Source organism: Rhinolophus sinicus, linkage group LG10, assembly GCF_036562045.2.
Source record: "Rhinolophus sinicus isolate RSC01 linkage group LG10, ASM3656204v1, whole genome shotgun sequence".
NCBI classification, from domain to species: Eukaryota; Metazoa; Chordata; class Mammalia; order Chiroptera; family Rhinolophidae; genus Rhinolophus; species Rhinolophus sinicus.
Window position 1 is genome coordinate 56970083 of NC_133759.1, and position 22164 is coordinate 56992246.

At 38.4% G+C, this 22164-nt stretch overlaps 1 protein-coding gene across 4 annotated transcripts in view; it reads left to right on the forward strand.

The window, feature by feature from the left end:
• The window catches only part of SYNPR (synaptoporin), a 300598-nt gene that overhangs the window by 228554 nt on the left and 49880 nt on the right, over positions 1-22164 (forward strand). The gene's annotated exons all lie outside the window — the stretch shown is intronic.

Consider the following 22164-nt stretch of genomic DNA (forward strand, 5'->3'; position numbering starts at 1 on the left):
ATGAGTAATAATGTTTTTCAAGCCCATTCTGTCAGACTGATTGTCCATCCCAGATTAATTCAGAGCATCCTTTCTCTGCTAAAATGAAGAAGAAAGTTGGCTGCACTATGTGGGCAGATAAAAGGAAGATGTGGAAATAAAATAATATGAAATGAGTATCTGTTTTCCAGGCGGCTTAGAACAAGTTGCAGGCTCTATACATGTTTCTGTGTCCAGTTGAAGAAAATAATCCCAAGAGGCTACTCGGAGCTGGTGCTTAATTTTAACATATTTAAAGACTGCTAAGAAACACTGGTCCCAGTCCAGGCCACAGCCAGTTGTCCCTTTGTTCCAGTGACTAAAAAGATGCAAACACCAGGCCCCAGACCCATTAAGCACAGACTAGCCAAGGTTTGTTCTCTTTATTTTGTCAGTTGTGTCCTAAGCGATTTAGTACATTGCCCAAGAAGGCAGAAACCTTAGAAACTGTAGTATGCCATGCTAAGAGAAAAGAAACTATTCTTTAGCGGTCAGGCTGAATTTCGCAAACTCCATTTCCTGGAGAAAATTGGCCACTGGGCACTTACAGGATGATCAGTGGGATTGAAGTTTCATCTCCTCCCCTGAAATCTTCTCCAATCCTCCCAGCCTGAATTAATCTCCCCTCCTTTGTGCTCCTATAGCAGTTGATCTATATCTCAATTATAGCTCTTATCACAGTCTTAGTGGCACTACCGTTATTTCTGGTGTCTTATCTCTCCTACTAGACTCCAGGCTCTCTAAGGAACAAGACTCTGTCCCACTCACTTTTGTATTTCTAGCATCTAGGACAGAGCGCATGGTATGACCTCAATGGATATTTATTGAAGAACTGAAAGTTGGACATTAAAGAAGGATTTTATGGTTTTCTCTAGCATCATCAAATGTCACTTTCTCCTATTACACATGGTCTCAATCAAATCTGTTGAAGAAGAATTCTGGAAAACTTAAAATTCTGGAACTTAACAGGAATAAGGGAATTTAGGGGTGAGCATTTTCAGAGATGAAAGGAGTCAACAAACAAATGCCTATGGAGAACTCACTTTAAGTAGCCCTAGTTGTCGGAGGGGGGAGGGTCTGGGAAAGGGCAGGATAGAGGTGGACTTTGCATCACTAGGAGTTCTTGCGGTTGCAAGTAACAGAAATTGTCTTTGAGTAACAAAAGTAAAGTAATTTATTGAAAGGGTATAGGGGAGTTCACATAATGAAAAATAACGCTGAACTAGGCTCCAAAAAATACAGGAAATGGACAGCTTAAGGCACATGTAGAGTAAAAACTAAGGAGTGGCTTCAATTCATAGTTCAACACGTGCATTGCTATGGGAATGGTTCAACCCCTCATCCTATCCATCCCTACATCGTGCCACTCAAGGTCCAAAAAAACCAGAAAAATAATCTAGTTGGTCTAAGCTGGGTCACACACCAATCTCTTGGCTTGGAATGTGCCTTCCATACACGGGATGCAGTTTCCAAGAGACGCGATTCCCCAAAAGAAGTCAAGGTACTATTAACAAGAGAAGGGAGAATGAGTACTTGGCAACCAAACCTCAGCTAACGTCTCCTATATACTTAACTTGGAAAATATCCAAGTTAGAAAACTGCTGTAAGGGATAAAACTCTCTGATAGCTAGTGGGAAAAATGACACACTAGAATTCTTTTGTTTATTAAGTGGATTAGACTTGAAATTCAAATACAACACATTTAGGCAAGTGTTGTCAAACAGTTTATCCACCATTCAGGTTACCTACATATTTCAGTAGTTTTTTATCCTGTGAAATTGCTTAAAAAGTCATCCTTTTTTTTTTTTTAAATAAGATGAAAGGACCAACCTTGTAAGAAGTCATCAAATAATGACTAAATCAGAAATTAGAATTAATGAGAACATCAAGATAACTGAATTTCTGTCAGTCCTTTTCTACTTTCTCACGTGGGTATGGAACCATCTTTCCTCTACTTACAGCTAGGAGGAAAGAGAAACAACCTGAGTATATTTAGTGAAATGGAACTCTAGGAATTACATTATTGTGCATTTCCAGTTTCTCATCTTAGTTAGCCCATGAAAATTACATTTTGTCAACAGATACTCGTGCATCTCTTACTAATAATCTAAGTTTTTTAAGTACGTCTGTGCATCAGATACTCTACTAAGATCTTTACATGCATTTTTGTTTAATATTTATAAAAATCCAATGAGAACAGGTACTCTAGGTATTAAGAAAGTATGAGTCAGAGAATTTATATAACTTGCCCCAGGTTGTACAACTCATAAGTGGTAGAACTAAAGTAAAATACAGAAAATAATGATGTAGAAAATGAATACAGTACACATACATCATGCATAAAATTAAAGACATGGTGATTAACTTTAGAAATTATTTTCTGAAGCATTTAGATTATCTATCCTTACAAAGGGCAGGTTCTCAATAAATGTATATTAAAGGCAGGAATTTATAATGTTATTCAAAAATATGACTCTCAGGAAATTTTTGAGAGTCGGGGAAAGATCTATTAACACAACAGAGCTTCTTTTTATGTAGAACATAATGACTTATTATTCCTACTAATTCTGAAAATCATTTTCAGTCATTACATTAGGAACAACTACAGAGGAAATAATAATTGATTAATAATTTTTTGACCCTTAGGTCTGTTTACCTCTTGAATGGCTTATTAAAGGCAGTGATGGAGTCTATTTCTGTGTTTTGTTTTGTTTTTCAATCAGAGCAATCAAGAAAATGTAGTATTAGCATAAGGATAGACGTATAGACCACGGAATAGAATTGAAAGTCCAGAAATAAACTTTTACATTCATGGTCAGTTGATTTTCAACAAGGGTGCCAGGCATATTCATGGAGAACGGACAGTCTTTTTCAACAAGTGGTGCAGGAAAAACTGAATATTCACAGACAAAAGAATGAAACTAGACCCCTACCTCACACTATATATAAAAATTTACATGGATCATAGAACATGTGAAAGCTAAAAACTGTAAAACTCTTAGAAGAAAACATAGGACTCAATCTTTATGATCTTGAGTTAAGCAGTGGCTTCTTAGGTATGATACCAAAAGCATAAGCAATAAAATTGAAAACTCAATGAATTGGATTTCATCAAAATTAAAAAAACACACCACTTTTGTGCTTCAAAGGACACTATCAAGAAAGCGAAAAAACAACCCATAGAATTGGTGAAAAATCTTGAAAACCATATATTCAAAAGGACTTTTTACCCAGACTATATAAAGAATTCTAACAACCTAACAATGAGAAGAAACTCAATTTTAAAATGGGCAACTAATTTGCGTAAATGTTTATCCAAAGAAGAAATACAAATAGCCAATAGATACATGAAAATATGCTTCACATCCCTAGTCATTATGAAAATGCAAATCAAAACTACAATGAGATACCACTTCAACCCCACCAGGATGGCTAAAATAAAAAAACACAGACAATAACAAGTATTGACAAGGATATGGAAAAACTGAATCACTGCTGCACGGCTAGTGGGATTGTAAATGGTGCCGCCACTTTGGAAAACAGTTTGGCAATCTCTCCAAATATTAAATGTATGATTATGTTATTGTTAAAACGTATGGTCCAGCAATGAAAACATACACCCACACAAAAATCTATATACAAATGTTCCTAGCAGCATTATTCACAATAGTCCCAAATTGGAAACAACCCAGATGTCCATTAACTGATGAATGGATAAACAAAATGTGGTCTATCCATACAATGGAATAATATTCAGCAATATAAAAGGAATGAAGTACTGATACATTTAACAACATGGATGAACCTTGAAAACATTATGCTAAGTAAAAGTCACAAAATGTCATGTATTGTATCATGCCATTTATATGCAATATCTAGAATGTGCAAATTCATAGAAACCAAGTAGATTAGTAGTTTCAAGGAACTAAGGGATGGGGGAATGGAGTGTGACTGCACATGGGTATGAGCTTTCTTTTGGGGGTGATAAAAAAATGTTCTGAAATTAAATAGAGTTGTACATTGCTCTGTGAATGTGCTAAAACACTGTGAGTATACTAAACTCTATAAATATACTAAAAACCAGTGGGTTGTATGTTTTAAAAGAATTTTATGGTATTATATTATAGTTAATTATATTTCAATAAAGCTGTTGCTTAACCATAAAAACTTCAGTTGTTATCTCTGTGAGATGGTACATTTGTAGAGTGGCTTGTAGTTCCCTAAACTTGCTATTTTCCTACATTTCTATTAACTATCCACACACTCTACTGTTTGTCTACAAACTTCTACCCACTTACACATCCCTACTCTAACTCCATTCCTACCTTGTAAATTTCTTATTTCTCCTTTATGAGTTGGCTCAAACTTCATCTCTAATAGGAAATCTCCCTGAATCCCTAGTTAAACCTAGGGCTGCATTTATCTGCAGGTGTAGTTGAACCTTATACACACCTTCATTCTTGCACAGATTATATCCCATGGTAATTATCTGTTTATGTGTCTGTCTCCCCACTAGTGTAAAAGCTCCTTGAGGCTCTTTGTGTTTTGAGGTATGGCACAGTGTCTGGCACATAATGGGTACTTAGAAATGTTTACGAAATGAATGAATGAATGAATGAATGAATGAACGAACGAATGAATGAATGCTTAAAGACAGAAAACTAAAGACTATCTCCCATGGAAGGATTTTATGATGTCAGGATATTTTTTGATCACAGAAATTCTCTTGGATTTAAACCTTAAATATTTTTTGCATGTTGAACTCAAGTTACCTGTGGATATCAATGTTATGATGAATAAATATTTCCTTTTAAATGTGAGATGCTAGCTCAGTCCTCAAATATCTCAGGATAAGCTTGGCTTCCTAAGAGGAACAAGTAATTCTTCTTGCCACATTTAAACACCTATATTGCAAGATCCTAAAACATTCCATTGGAGCATCCAGCCTTGGTTTTCAATAAGCCCAGGATGCTTTAAGAGTTGAATCCTGAGAGTATTGTGGTAGGAAATAGAGCCTGTGATGAATACATGTTATCCAGATTATTGTCCTTCCAAAACAGTGTCTCCCCGCTCTATTACTTCAGCACACTGTGGTTTGAAACATCTGAACAAGATAATCATACAGACAAAAAGATTAAGTATTTATAATAAATTTTGATCATTAAGACTTTTTCTATGCACAAATCCAAATATACAAGCAGGGGTTGGCATCTGAAAGATAAGAAACTACCATCAATTAAAAAAAATAGAACAAAAAATATTGCCTTTATATACTTTACATTATAAAAAGGGAAGAGATATAAGGGGAAATAATTCTAAGCAAAGAATAGGCAACAATGTTTGGTGAGTTGAAGGAGCCCAGGTGACTGGGGCATAATGAACATTAGACAGCAGTTTAATAACTAATATTATCCCCTGTGGTAGACAGACTTATTGGTCACAATTCTTCATCTCCTCCCCACAGCTAGTATTTTGCGAAACCACATTTGCCATGGTCACATAGAGACAGACTATACTTCTCTGCCCCTATGATGGGCTTTGCAGGTGAGATACTTTGGTCAGTGGCTGGTGGGCAAAACTGATGGCATGTTATTTCCCAGAGGAGGTCTTCAATGGGCATTCCTACTTGTCTTCCTGTACCTCTGCCATCTCCAAAGATGGTCTCCTCCATGTCGATGTGCCCCTTCATCCTGAGCCCCAGAATGAACATGCATGAAGCTGAGCTACCCAGACAAACCTATAGACACGAGTGCCAGAATGGATGGTGGCTGTTTTAAGCCACTGAGTTTGGAGGTGTTTTATTATGCCACCTTCTCGTGGCAATAGTTAACTAATAGTCTTCAATACCAATCTTACACAATATTAGTATACCTTCCTATTTTTCACTTTTTAAAATATTATTTTATTGTGCATATAATCTATAGTTGCCAAATCATTTCTGGAAATACCAGATTGTTTGTAAATCATAAATGAAACAAACATGAGACCAGCTCTCTGTGTTTGGAAGGAATAAACCTCACCTGACTGAATTACTGATTTGTTCTAGCCATTTGTTTAGCTGAAGGAAAACAAAGACACTGTCTCTCTTTCCTCTCCTTGGAATGTACCGCTCAGACATCTGTGAGTCTCTCTCTCTCTCTCTCTCTCTCTCTCTCTCTCTCTCTCTCTCTCTCTCTCTCTCTCTCTCTCTCTCTCCACCTGACCACAGCCTGGCCAATTAGAGCACCCAGCCCCTTGACTTCAGTGATTGTTTTAGAGGTAAATACATGACCTAATTTGCATTTTTCTACTAAAGCTGGGAGGGAACTTGGCTTCTATCAGGGTTATTGAGCTGGTAGGATATGGGTTTGAGTCTGCTACGGCGCCCACCACAGGAAGAAAGAGGAAAGCCAAGCAGAGGCAGCAAATCTGAAGAACGGAAATTCAGTGCCCTGCCTTTTTTTTTTTTTTTTTTTTTGAGCTCTTCAGCTCACTCTTGACAATAAACAAGAGATAAATTTTATCTCCAATTTCTCAGAAGAAACCCCTTGAATTGCACATGGAGGAAGTAAGGTTGTAGGTAAGCTTTCCTTAACATAGCTTCTTAAAAAACTCAACCAGCCAAAGATTGGCATATTCAATCTGCAGGATACCAGAATGCACTTGTCCTTTCTACTGACCTCAGTCATCATAGGCCATTAGAACCATTGAATATTTATGTAAGTGGGATTCTGGAATAGTTGTGTCTAATTAACTTTAGGTTAATTTTCCCTTGATTGAAGGAGCCAAATCTATTGAGTACTAAATCCTCCAAATTGTAATCCTGCTTTTATGAAACTTTATCTTCTCATTAACTCTCCTAATTCTCTTTAGTTCATGTTCCTTGCCTTGATATCTAGACTATGAATGTTGGCATAGGTTGGCCGTATGTGAAATTTCTTTCATAAGATTTAGGAGCCCAGAGAAGCTAAAATAGAAATTCAAAGCTAAAAATACTTTCAGAAAACAATGCTTTTGAATCATGCAACCAACATATCCAGTGTTCTGATATAAGACAAATACCTTCTCAAGAGGGTACTTGGAATGAAAATGAACAACTAGAGAAGTGGTACACGGTAGCAACAAAGAGAAAGGGTAAATACTGTGTTTCCCCGAAAATAAGACCTAGCCAGACAATCAGCTCTAAGGCGTCTTTTGGAGCAAAAATTAATATAAGACCCAGTATTATATTATATTATATTATATTATATTATATTATATTATATTATATTATATTATATTATATTATAATATTATTATACCCGGTCTCATAGTAAAATAAGACTAGGTCTTGTATTAATTTTTGCTCCAAACGACGCATTAGAGCTGATTGTCCTGCTAGGTCTTATTTTCGGGGAAATACGGTAGAAGAGAGAAGAAGTAATGTATTTTATCAGACTATGAGATGCCAGTGTGTAGTTTTGTAGTGATGCCCATTTGAGATAAAGGATTAAATGTGTGTCTGTTTTATCTGAGATGCTCTGGCTACTTATGAAGAAGCTAGCTTAAAGTCAATTGAATCAATAAATATTTTTGAGTTTCTGTGATGTGCCAGGCACTGTGCTAGATACTAGGGACACAACTGGACACTAGAATCTCTTTCTCCACATGTTTTCTTCTGTATTCGCTTCATTATCCTGGTGTAGGAGCCAATATGCCTGTCTTAGATTCTTAAACCTAGGGGATGAAGCATGACAATTGATTCAGTCTAGAATTAATATTCAAACCTGAAAATCAAGGAAATGCTCAGAAAAGGAAGAATTGGTGCCAGTAAAGCAAAAAGCTCAAATGTCCATTAGTTGGGGATACTAAGATGGATAACATTTGCTCCCATTTTGCAAATGTCCTCATCTTTAGTCCTCAGTCTGTGATTCCCTTACAGAGATGAGATAAAGGATGGAGAGTTAATGAATACACTGGATAATCATAATAATGGAACATCTAAGTCTGATCTCTCTTTTCTTACTTCTAACTTGAGAGACCTTGAGAAGTGAAACATCAAAGACCAGGATACATTCACAAACCTGATATGAAGGCTTATCCTTTCCTGGCAGGCATGGACAATCAGCTGGTTAGAGAATATGTAGGTAGCGCTAGATATTGGCTATGAGAGCCTTTTACTCAGTATACGTCAAGGACAGGGAGCTGATACACACTCTTCGACTGATAACAATAGACCTATTGTTTAGTGTGATGACTTGCACGTAATAAGTACTCAGTAAATATCTGTTGAATGAAAGGAAAGCCTGTGTAAAATGGTGAATCATGCCCATATTATTTGCATTACCAAAAATGGGCATGAGAAAATTGAAATAATTTGGGGAGTGTAAAATAATCATCCCCTAGAGTAGTAGTTCTCAAACGTTAAGTCCCAAGACCCCTCCACATTCTTTAAAATGATTTAGGACCACAAAGAACTTTTTGTTTATGTGGATTATGCCCATGGATATTTACCATATTAGAAATCAAAACTGAGAAATTTATAAAATATAAGAATATGTGAGTACACACAAATTAGCCATCAGAACAATGGCTGCATCCCACAACATGTAGCTCTGGAAAACCCCACTGTATACTTGTGAGAATGAGAGTGAAAATGACACATAACTCATCAGTATCATCATGAAAACAGTTTTGATCTCGTGTACCCCCGGAAAGATTTCAGAAATACTCAGAAGCCTGGACCATAATTGAGGATCTCTGATCTAGAGTTTTTAGAAACATGAAGTATTTCTAGGAAGCTAAACATAATTACTAATATAAAACTACTTGCAAGGCTTATTTGTAGCATGTGTTCAGTTCACGTGGTTTAGACCTTAAGTTTTAATTATCGGGGAGGAAGCTAGATTTAGCTGCTGTTCTCTTCCATTTAAATATTCTGTAAATTAAGAAGAAAAGTAATCATAGAAGGGTTTTTTGTTTTTGTCTTGTTTTGCTTGAAATCTGTCCAATGATTAAATGCAATTTTCCATTTTAAGACTTTTTTGATCCTGCTATGAATAGTTTGGCATCACTGGCCTCACTAAAAGAATCAAATTATTTCCAATCAAATTCTTAGTAGACATTGCATAAAACTCCTTTCATTGAGGAATGGTCCAAATTGGGGTGATTTATTTGGAGACAGGAGTTTAGGAGGCTGGCTTGGATCAGCAGGAAGTGTTTGAGCTGGGCATATGGAGGATTGCCTGAGACCACCAACGTGTATATGTAGAGTAGACTGGGTGAGGAAAGGAAGCCATGCCACTCTTTTTCCTGGGAAGGTTGAAAGACAAAATCTCATTCTCAATGCTACTTTCACCTCTGTAGGCAAGGAGAAGATGACACTGGGTCCAAAAGTGCCAAGCCGTTCTCTAAAGATTCTTTTCCAGAGGAAGTGTGGGTGGCACTGAGGGTCTCTAGGTTTATCTCACTAAAGCTAAACATGCAGAAAAGCCGTTTCCCTGAAGAAGATTTTCCAAATAATCATTTTGCTAAAAGAAAGGTTTTTCTCCTCTAAAATATTTCCATTGTATTAGCTGTAGTGGGTCCAGCCCTCTATAACACCCCAACACACACACACACACACACACACACACACACACACACTCACTTACATTCTTACTGGCCTTCAAACTGAGGAGAAACTTTAACCTCAGACACAGTGACCAAACAGCTATGGTAAAAATCTCCTTGGTAGTTTCAGGTTAATTGATTTTTCTTTTTGGCAAATTGTTTTTTTAGCCAATTAATTTTTAACAAACTAGTTTCTCCTGTATCAACCATTCTGAAAATTTGCACAGCCCCCCCTCTCTGCGGGTGTACAGGGAACTGGCTTTGATGAGCCCCCTGAGAATAGCAGAGGAAACAGCTAGTCTGCCATGCAAGCATAAAGCATGCGTGTGGAAGCAAAAGGAAGAATACTCATCTATGCAACTAAACGGACTCTGGACAGACAAACTACATTAGACTGGAATGGGTGAAGGAAGGAAGCCGTCTCATTCCTTCTGGGAGACTGTGCTCAGCCTCAGTCTCCCCATGTGTAGAGTAGGGCTAATGGTTGTTATACCTCTCAGGACTACAGTAAAGAGGAAAGGAAATCCGGTACGGGAAGCGCACAGTGCGGTGGCTGACACAAAGGCAGCGATCCGTGCCTCCCAGCTATTGTTGTTACCTTACCATAATGACAGAGTTATTATGGCAATCTTGTTTCCACTTTCTAAAAGAAAACAGTTCCTCACGTTACACACTTTCTCACCTTCAGGCCTGGAGCCTGTCATGTCAACGTCCGAGTGGGTGGTCACCCGGGAGTAAGGTATCTGTGACTCTGGGACTTGGAATAAGATACGTGCAGCTGACGGCAGAGCAAACATGCTTTATTTACAGGCTCATTGGGCACATTCAGCCCTGTCACTGGGCACAGCCAGCCGCCCCCTTCTCAGCAGCCCTGTACAATACAGCCCACAGTCTCCACTGTGTCTCCGCCTCAGCGCCCGGTCCCCTAAAATGGTCGAACCCCTTTATACCTACCATACAGAGACAAAAGGGCGCCCAGCCAGGGTGCTGACATAAGCATGTACACAAGCCATATCTTAGGATGGACGGCGCTTGCACAACAATCTATCTTATCCGGCCAGCGGATCGCCGGTCAGGGCCAGCAGATGGCCGGGGAGGAGCCTGACCAATTCTATTTTCCCTGCAGAGCCCTCCTCCTCTCCCTTCTCCAACTCTCTAGCCTCCACACCCTCGGCAGCCTCCAGACTTCACTGAAGCATCATCTCCCACAGGAAGGCTTCTTTGGGCCCGCAGACTGGCTTAAAGCCCCTATAAATCCTAGATTTAACCCCGTTGCCACTTATTGAAACACATTGTTCAGTTGTCTGCCTTGTCTTGGAACAAATACTCTGAGAGCGGAAACCGTCTCCATATTGTTCACTCTGACACCCAGAACCCTAGCACAGTACTTGACACACAGGGATGAATGGAGGAGTAAAAGAACAAGTGAGGCACAGGTGGGGAGCACGGTACTGAGGCCTGGCCCTGACACTGGGGCAAAGCCAGCACACAGATGCACAGGTGTGACTTAGAGACACAGGGTCTCCTGCAAACACCTGACCGAGGAAGCCTGGAGGGGAGAGCTCTTTGTTGAGCTTTTTCAGCAGGCCCCAGAAACCTGAGGGGTAGCTTCCATTTGGCACTTCCAGCTTCCAGGCATGGCCTTTCTGGGACACCAGAGAGCGTCTTCCTCATAGGAACTACAGAGCAGGGGAAGGTCCCCTGATCTAGGACCAGAAAACTTGAGTTGTGGTTCTTACACTATGTGGCTTGGATAAAGTGCCTTAACCTCTCTGAGTTTGGTTCCCTCTAAGAGAACAGGTGAGGCATCTCTTTCTACATTTCTATGAGGTAAGTGCAGGGTCAGCTTCCAGACAAATATCTAAGAATTCACTCAGATCTACCCATTCTCTTCCAATCCTTTCTTTGCTTCCTTCTCTCCCTGTTTCCTTTTTCATTTCACAAATATGTATTGGGTTTTTACTAGGATCCAGATTTGACCTGGTACTCAGTAATAGAGAGATAGACAAAATAAACTAGATCCCTGCCTTCAGGCTATTTATAGTCTAATGGTCGAGTTGGGCAGCACATAGGTTCACAAATAAACAGGATAACTGCACAGGCAATAAGAGCCATAAATAAAACAAATTAAAGCAATGAAACAGGATAACGTGATAGAGAATGACTAGGAATGGGGCACAACCTTTAAATTAGTTGGTCAAGCGAGGCCTCTCAGAAGTGGTCACATTTGAATAGAGACCGGAATGAAGAGGAGAAGCTGACCGTGGTCAACATGGAAGCAGTTCACAGTCCTGGGAGGCAGGGGAAAGTTGTGTTCTAGGAAGAGAAAGTAGCAAGGAGGTTTGATAATACCGTGTTCCCCCAAAAATAAGACCTAACCGGAAAATAAGCCCTAGCATGATTTTTCAGGATGCTCGTAATATAAAATAAGCCCTACAGTATTTTCCCAAATATAAGAATGGGTCTTATATTAATTTTTGCTCCAAAAGACGCATTAGGGGTAAAACAAGTGGGTAAGATCCAGGGATGCTGGTCCTTGTGGATCAGGGGTTTAGATGTGGCCCTGAGTGCAAGGGGAAGCTTTGGAGGAGAGTTGCATGCAGGAGAGTGGCATGCTCTGATTCATGTTTCAAAGAGATTTCTGGTTGCTGTGCAGAAAATGAATTCTTACATGGCATGTTCCAAATACAACTTGAAGATCGTATAATTAATCCCTCGGTTGCTGGCAAAGCACTGGAAACATCGGTGACATTATATTTGCTGACCATAAAGGGCACTTTTTCTATCCTGAGCTGATAAATATGTTGAACAAACTGTTCCTAGTTAGCTAGAATGAGCAATGTTCCTTTGTATCTTTGACATTTTTTACCCAGAGGATTTGTGTATTTATGATATTAATAACTGAAAAATTGGAAATATACAATTCCATAGCCACTTGACAGGACAATAGCTTTTCAGTAGTTTGAAGGAGATTGGATTTTGTTCTATATGTGTAAGTGATTCCTTTTTATTTCTTTGTAATCTGGCAGATACATTGAATTTCCTACCTGGGAAGGGCTCTGTTAGGTGCTCTATACTGATCATTCAACAAGGCCAGTTATTATGTGAAGAATGAAATGGCAGCAGGCAGCAGCCGAAAATGACCAAATAGCTGCTTGATAGGGTGGATTTTTGACAAAGCAATACATTAATAGTAATGGAATATGCCATGTTTCCAGGTCTTTGAAATCTACTTTTTAAAAGCACTTGGATTTTTTAAATCAACTTTAGTAATTAGACTTATAACTTGAATTTTGAACTTCAGAAGCTATTTCCTGTTCACCTAATAATAGTAACTATAATTGCCAATTACATGTAAGTGCTACAATAAGTGCAGGGTATTCCGCTAACCCCATGATGTGACTGGGCCCCATCCAACCAGTTGAAGGTCTGATGAGCAAAGACTGAGGTTTCCTGTAAAAGAAGGAATTCTACCTTTAGACTGCAATGTAGAAATTCTGGTTTTCCAGACTTTGGATTGTAACATAAACTCTTACCTGAGTCTCCAGGCTCTTGGTTTGCCCTATGTATTTCAGACTCCACAGTCACATGAGCCAATTCCTTAAAGCATATTCCTTAAAATACATATCCTATTATTTCTGCTTCTCTGGAGAAGCCTGACAAATTCACTTCTTTACCCAGGAGTTCTGTTTCTAGAAATTTGTCCAAAGAAAGTTATCATACTAATATCCAAAGATACATGCTCAATGCTTTATTTTAACAGTTAAAGATCAGAAACAATCAAAACATCCACCAGTAGGGGGACCAATTAGGAAATTATTGTGCAACCTGCGCTATATAATTATACAGAATGTTCCATACACTATGATAATTCATATATCCTGTAGATATATTATATGACTGTTAAAAAGAATAAGGTAGATCTTCGTAAAATAATATGATTTGTATCAATCATGTTATCAGGTAATAAATAGCAGAGTAAAGACCCTGTTTGTTTTTTATTTTTTAAGGTGTTAATGCTAGGTATGGAATTATGAGGAACCTTACATTTTCCTCCTCTAAACATTTTATATTGACTAAATTTTTACAAATAACATATTTTGACTGAATTAATAATCAAATCAATTTGGCCTAAATTCTAAACAAAAGGTCAGTTCAAACAGGTATTTGCTGCCCTCTCCCATGCTACCTGCGTATTTTTAAATGTTCTAAATATCTTTTAGTCAAACACTTCAAGTTGTTTATTCATAAAATATTTTTATACTAACCAAGTTAATTGGACAGATAAGTTAAATGGACATTCAAGTAAAAAAAAACAGAAAACATAACTCTGGGACTGATTTTGTTTCACAATTTACCTAAGTACAGTACCATAGTTCAGGGAAGACAAACAAGAGAGGAAAAAAGGATTTTCCCAAAAATATACAGATAACAACCTAATTATTTTAATTTGACAATGTAGAGGCAGTCTGAGCTCTCTATGACTCAAATTCTATTTTAAGAAACTAAAATTAAGAAGTCATAACTTTTTGAGGGTGACAATGCTTCTTTGCAAGCCAATATATGAGTTTTATGGAGTTTTCCTTGTCTCAATTTCACTCCAAACCATGCCCTAGCCCCCACCAACCCATTCCCTTTTAATCACATGTAAGTCTACTTTTTCAGTTTGAAATGTTTACCCATGTACATACAAACTTGTGTGGGGGGGAGGTGAAATTTGAAAAGATCGTTCTTAGCATAGTATATTTTCAATCAATTGGATAAGTATCTTTCTGGCCCATGCAGATGAAAGTGACATGCTGGGAGGAGGGGCAGTCATTTTCCAGCCTTATCCTCATGTGTGCAAACACAATGAATTGTGTGGAAAAGAGTACTGTTTGCAGTAACCTTGATTTCATTTTCCAATGTCTAGCTCAGTTCCCTCTGCTTGATATTTATTATCACTCTCCATTAAAAAAGATTATCTCCTCTAATGGTAAAGTGGAGAGCACAAAAGTAATGGAAAATTCCTCCTTTGGAGACAATAAACTTTAATACATTTAAAATATAATCACATCAAGGAGAAATGCCCCTTTGTGTTTAAGAGCAGAAGTACAACATTTTGTCTTTCACTTAGTTTTGTTTATTTTTTTCAAGAAAATATTTTTAGTGAATACACGCTGTTGTTGCAAGCCTGGGAGATGAAGCTGGTTTTGATTCAACCAAGATTAAGTAAAAAATACCTGGGAAAAATGATTCTGGCTGCCTAAACAATGCCATTAACCTAAAGATAACAAAGCTGACAGTTGTCTCTTAAGTCTAGATGATGGGAGTACAGGTACCATCTCGATGTCCACAGACCTTCCTGGAAACAAGCAGCGTCATTAGAATCCCTGAGGTGGTCCTAGAAGGATGTTTGTGAACTGGATTGTTTCATATTTCTGCTTGCTTTTAACATTGGGTAGAGCTGAGTGATAATCCTTTTTGTCAACAGAGGCATCCCAGGTGTACTAATCCTCGTCAACGTCCAATCAGGGAGCTCTGCATCTCAGACACCCTCTCCGTTCTCCTTTGCGAGACAAAGACTTCAAACTCGTTTCCACCTTAGCAACCTGAGTCCAATTGCTGGAGACTTCTCTCAGTTCTCACTGGCGTATTTCCCAGTCCGGTTCTCAATCCCCACTTTGTCCCCATTATTGCCCATTCTACCCAAATAGATTCTAAATCTGAGGCTCTATGAAGTCAGACTCTCCCCAGAGTTTGACTGTAACATAAAAATATGTCTTATGAGGTGCTGGTGGCATAAAGGAAAACCTTGTTCTAATCCCATGTGCCTTGAGAACCACTCTGAGATCACCCGTGAGCGGGGGAGTGTGGAACACATGGTCACAGTCTTCGCGCATTCATCTCCTGCTGAACAATGACTGAAAGTGGCGAGAGACCGGCTGTAAGGAGGTCATCGGAAAAGCCCGTGATGGTGTAAGAAGTCAGTAAAAACGTGATTGGTAAAATAAATAAATAAATAAATAAATAAATAAATAAATAAATAAATAAAAATTAATAGACTCAAAAATTAATTGATAGACTGGGAAAGAAGGATCTCAAACTTGAACCACTGGAAGAAGAAGTCACTGAGGGGACTATGAAATCTCACATCACACATGTGCAGTGTCCGACGTTAGTGATAACTGGGGCTTCAGAGAATTCCATCTTGATCTGGAACGCTACACGGAGGGCGCTTCCTCCCTCAGTGGATTTCTACACAGAAGCTTTCAAATGAATCTCGTTACCTGATGTATGTCTCTGGGACTAGGGTAGTATGTGCGATAGCCACCTGCAGAGGAATTACAGCGAAACATACCAAAGAAGTCACGTGGGTTTCTTGGAAACTCCAGAACTCACATCTACTCTCCTGGCTCCTCACAGTGAATCCTGAAACACAACTCAGTATACCCTAGACTTTGATTCCATGTGCAAAACAAATATTCTTATCTAAAACGTGAATTAGAAAAATTCTCTGTAGTTGTTAATGCACTCTATACTTTTGTTTAATATATTTAGTCTAAGATGTGCATTTTTCTAAACTACCTTCTATAACCTTACCTTCCATGTAAATTTTAGCACAATTTTCAAAGTTCACTACTATTCTCAAAATATGCCATTGTTTTGCTAATTGTAACCTAAAATCCTATCGTCACAAAATCCTAGTATGTGAAAAAAAAAAAAGCATACACATAATGAAATGAAACTGTGAAAAAGAAATTGTTATGATAAAGAAAAAATATTTAAAGTGGGAAATAACCTTTTTTGTATGGGAGGTTAAGAGTAAACTCTTTGTGGTCAGATAGACTGTTTCAAACCGTTACTTCAACAGGTCTCTTCACCGCTCTGCTCCACACTTTCCCTGCCCATAAAATAAGGGAAATACTACCCACATTATCAAGTTTGCAAATTTAAGTGAGATAATATGTGAAAACATTTGGCATGGTGCCTGGCTTATGGTGTGCTCGACAAACATCCGTTGGTGGTTGGCATCCTGTAGCAGTAGATGTGGAATTGCTATCATTATCCTAAATAGTATCACCCAATTGCCATGCTGCAGGTATAGAAAAAACACACAAAACGGGGAGATGACAGAGCCAGGGGCTTGTCCTTTTCAACCTCCTAGATAATCTCCATTCCCATTCCTCACAGTCACTACCTTTCCATGTTACCTTCTCTGATAACTGGCACACAGGGCTTAGTAAATCCCTCTTGAATGAATGAAAGACTTGAGCATAATGGAGAACTGAGTGGTCTGTAACACTTAGAAATGGAATTTGGGTCATAGTACAAACAATCTCAGAGCGGGGTATCAGAAGGCCCGGGTTCTAAGTTTGCCTCTTCTCTGTGCCAACTGGGTGATCTTTGATGATTCTTTCTGGATGTCTGAGCTCCAACTTCTTTAGCTGTACAATGGGGAAGGTTGCTAGGGAGGAAAAATGACCTGGAGTGTGTGAAGGGATTTGTAAACTCCCAGGATTTTGTGTTTGTTGAGGATCATACAGGCTGAGCAAGCAGGGCTGTGTGCGTCAGTGTGTAAATGTACGCATAAACACATTGACTGTACACACACGTGTGGCTACCAAAAGAAAAGGCAGTCTAAAAACCAGACAAATGCCAATATTTCATATTAAGAAGAGAGAGAGAATGGAGTAAGCGGATTAAAGTCTATCGCCTGGTAAGAAGGATTGAAACAAGGGCTGTGGAAAATAATCAAGTAGAGAAACGTGCTCAGCACAACACTCTGCCGGTTGCCCTCTGATCTTCCCTTGGCCACTTGAACTCTTCTCAAAAATTCAGCACAGCCTCTTGCTGCCCGGCACCCTTAATGCTTCCCACATTTGTTCCTGGGCAGGGTCACCCCCTCCCCCGCCCCCAGACATGGCCTTCCCTTCTTGCGCTGACCCTCCCCCAGGTGATGTGTTAGGAGCCTTCGTCTTGTTTTTTTCTATCCCTGGTGAAAGATATTGTCGATAATTTCAAAAGTCTTATTACCAGATGACGATAATGGTATGATGCTACCTCAAGATGAATCTATGCTGTCCTTTACTGATTACCTCACTTTCTATAAAGACCCATGGATGCTGTGATGATCACAATTTCAGTACCTGATACAGTCAGGTTCATTTGTTCTCTGCTTGCTTCTGAGGCAAAAGTCAGAATCACCCAGGACCAAGTGAAAACTAGGAAGCTTTTAAGGACTTTCTATTGGTTGGTCTACAGGGATTCAGCTCTGTTACTGCTGGGTAACTTGTATAATGCAATGCCTCATTCACACACTTCGAGGGGGAAGCAGAACGAATGCTGGTTTAGAATCATATTTAGTATAAACTATCAGTCTACTATTAGATTGGATGGCATGGGAAAGCTAGATTTGTTGTTTTTATACATGCATTCAGCTGGAAACTTAGAATGCTGTAACTTTTGAAATGGGGAGGCAGAAATGGGCACTAATTACAAGTGTGGGCTTCTGATCTGCTTGCATTCGAGACTCATCTCTGCCTTCCCTTAGCCACGTGAATGCAGGCAAGTTCACTACATACTGCAAGCCTCAGTTTCCTCATCTCTATAATGGTGATAGAAATAGTATCTACGTAAGAAAGTTGTTATGAACACTAAGTGAGAAACAGTCGGCAAAGAACCTAGCTCAAAGCCTGGAGGTTGAAAAATGTGGATGGTTGTTCTCATAAGTATTTTTATTAATTAAAAAAACACACACCAATGTGCTTAATATTTTTCCAGGCCCCATAAACAGAACTGAAAACTGTGGGATGCCAAGCAGTCCCTTTAGCTTAATTGAAGCAGCAGTGAAAATGTTTAAAGGGCGTGTTTAAGCATTGGTAAAAAATAAAAAATAAAACAACTCTAACATGGAGGCTTTTCGTTGATCAACATAATGCAGTAAAACCCAACGACATTCAATTACCCCTTGATTGAGTCAGGCCAGCCAAGGAGGGAATTATACAATTGAAGTCAACAAATTGGATTTGTCCGTTTTGTAGGCTCAGCAATTTCTTCCTGACTAGTTCTGCACAAGATCAGAGGTGGCCCTGCTGGCCTCCAGCATCCATGAACTGACATGCTCTCACTGCACAGAACAGTTTTGTCCTTGTTTAGGTTCTAAATGAACCTTAGACTCCACAGTTATTACAGCTGCTAAGCACACACTGACTATAAAATCTCTCTTTCCAAAATAAGACATATGTATTTATCCATATCTATGTAACTGTTGCTTAAAAGAAACTTTCTGTGAAATACATATACTGGGGTGCCAAAGAAATGTATACACATGACTTGTATTCAATTTTTGTTATTGGCATATATTGAGTATTACAATTTTAATACAGTTTTTCCTTTCTTAAAATGTGTATACACTTTTTTGGCATCCTCTGTGTGTGTGTGTGTGTGTGTGTGTGTGTGTGTATGTGTACATAAATATATTATATATATACATATATAATATATATGTATATTACTATATGTACATATAATAATATATGCCATTATACAGCATTCAAAATGTTCAGTGATATGAATTATTATGCTCAGACTATTTTGAACTGACAGGCTCTTTCTTTATCAATGATCCCTTCTTCCTTCCACATAACAGGCTGTAGCTTAGAGCTTCACTTCCATTTCCCCTCTTTCTCTTGATTTCACCCCAGTGTGGCTGGTGGTCCAAATTCCAAGCTATATCGTTTTAATAAGCACAGCAGATTTGTTAGTGATTTTTTTTGCCTTGTACAGATAAGCACAACTAACATTTACTGTAAATCAACACAATTAGTTAGCAACATGGAAAATGTTGATATTCAACTGATTGCTCAGAAAAAAACAGTTGTTTTATTCTCCCCCACCCCGTGCTGCCCCCACCACACACAAAGACGCAGTCTGTATTGTGCATTTTAGCTGAGGCAGCTAGCGTGCTGGAAGCATGGCTGGTTCTAAAATGCATCCCAGCCCCTGGAAAGCGAGTGTATACGTAACTGAGTAGTTGTGGCAGGTGACATGGCTCTGCCTGCTGTTTTTGTTTTACACGTTTTTTATTATAAGAAAATATTTCCATTGTTTGCCTTAAGATAAAAACCCGAATCTGTAACCTGGTCCACTGGACCCCACAGTGGGGACTCCTCGCTACTTCTGCGTCTCATTCTACTTCCATCCCCTTTCCTGCGATATTCCAGTTCCCAAGCCTTATTTCATCTCCTCCCACATGTTCTGCTCCTTGCCTATGTAGGACATTGGTACAAACGCTTTCCTACCTATTTTTTAACACCTTTATTGAGATGTAATTCACATACTATACAATTCATTCATTTAAAATGTAAAATTCAATGGCTTTAATTATAATCATGGAGTCATGCTTCCATCAACACAGTCAATTCTAGGACATTTTCGTTACCCCAGAAGAAATCCTCCAACACCTAGCCATCATCCCCAATTCTCCCATCCTCCCTACACCCAGCCCTAACCTACGTTTGTCTCCATAAATTGGCCTATTATGAACATTTCATATACATGGAATCATACAAAGTGTGGTCTTTTGTGTGGCTTCTTTCACTTAGCATGAGGTTTTCAAGGTTCATTCATGTTGTAGCATGGGTCAGTACTTCATTCCTTCTTATTGACTGATAATATTCTATACTATGGATATACCACATTTCATTATCCATCATCAGTGGACAGATGTTTGGGTTCTTTCCACTTTTTGGCTATTACTAATAGTGCTGCTACTGTGAACATTCTCATGCAAGTTTTTATCCAGACAAATGTTATCATTTCTCTTGGGTATGTATCTAGAAATGGAATTACTGGGTCATATGATAACTCTGTATTTAACTATTTGAAAAACTGCCCGACTGTTTTCCAAAATAGCTGCACCATTTTAATTTCTACCAGCAATATTTAAAAGTTCCCATTTTTCCAACTGAAACTTATTATTCCAATCTTATTTTGTTATTCCAATTTAATCTCACTAACACTTGTTATTATAATCTTGTAATCTTTTTGGTTATTGCCATCCTAATGGATGTGAGGTCACATTTTATTGTGCTTTCTTTCCCCCCAACTTTTGATCTGGAGAATTTCTACTCATTTTTCCAGTTACAACTTAAAACTCACGTCCAGAGGGAATTTTGCCTTGACCATTCTACCCCCAGATGCTAGTCTGGGCTCCCCGCTCAGAAAATCTATCTTTTCCCTCTAAACTTGAAGTTCAACATGGACAGGGACCATCCCATCTCATTTTTGTTTTCCTCTCCATCCCCAGCATCTAATTGTTGTATAAACTCCAGAGCTCCTTATTAAAAATTATTGAATGAATCACATTACAAAATAATGAGAAAAAAGTGTACCTTATCTGAAAATCACCTGTATCAGAATAATTAACATGATGACTTTTTAAATCTATTTCATTCTTCAGCCTTCCCACAGACCCAATTATTGAGAAATAATTTAATATCTCTGCAAGGGCATAAAAGGAGTCCCACAATACAACCATGATGAATGTTTCTATTTTCCTGAATTTTATTGAAGCTGTACACCTTTCTGGTTGATAAGAAACAGGAGGAGGCTCAGTAACACGAGCAAAATCAAGTGGACTGTGTAGTTGTCTCTTAAGTCAAGCAACAAATAAAAAAAGAATAGGTTTCTGAGAAATAAGGAACACAGGGAGACTGGACTTTCCTGCTTTGGCTTTCAACTAGGCTACACCCCTAGAGATTTCGATTCAGCAGGTCTGGGACAAGGCCTGGAATATATACTGTTAACAAGGCCCCTAATAATCCTGATGCTAGCAGTCCATGGGCTCCACTTTGAGAAAACATTCATCCATCTTAACAATCTCATTGTTTAACAGAAACATGTTAATGCAGAAGTTAAAAAAATCAAGCTCTAGATTAAGACACAAATTTAATCCCAGGCCCAATTTACTAGCCATGTGGTTTAGGACAAATTACTTAATCGTTCTAACCTTCTATTTGCTATTATTATTATTTTATCCTTATATTATTTCTAAATTGTAAGAGAATGTATACAACAAATCTGTTTAAGGAGTTGAGTTTTGCTTAGTAAGATAAATACTTCCTAAGCATAAATTGGGAATTTATCAGGTTCATCAATGGCTTTATCATCGTTATTCATATAGATAATTTTCCTAGTGGTTCTTTATTGATATTGCTAAGCCTCATTTATGTCCATTTCCACATGCTTCCCTAAAACTCAAGGAACAATTTAGTCATTGCTGAAGAAGCAGAATTTTGGATCCTGTACTGAATTACTGTTCGCCACCCAGTTCTCACCTGAGCTACCCTACTGGATAGAATGTATCTTCCTTCGGTGTCATTTATTGCCTCCCCACCCCGAATTTTATTTTTCCCTGTTAATATATTGAGCCTGGATGCTGTCCTGAAAAATTTAGCTGTCTAAAATAGAAGTCCTAAAAGTTCAATCAAATTCCATCTACCACTCATGTTACAGATTCCAGAATGTTCATTAACTTATCCAAGTCCTATTAGTGAATGCCTAACAAGTGTCTGGACTTTGGAATACACAGAG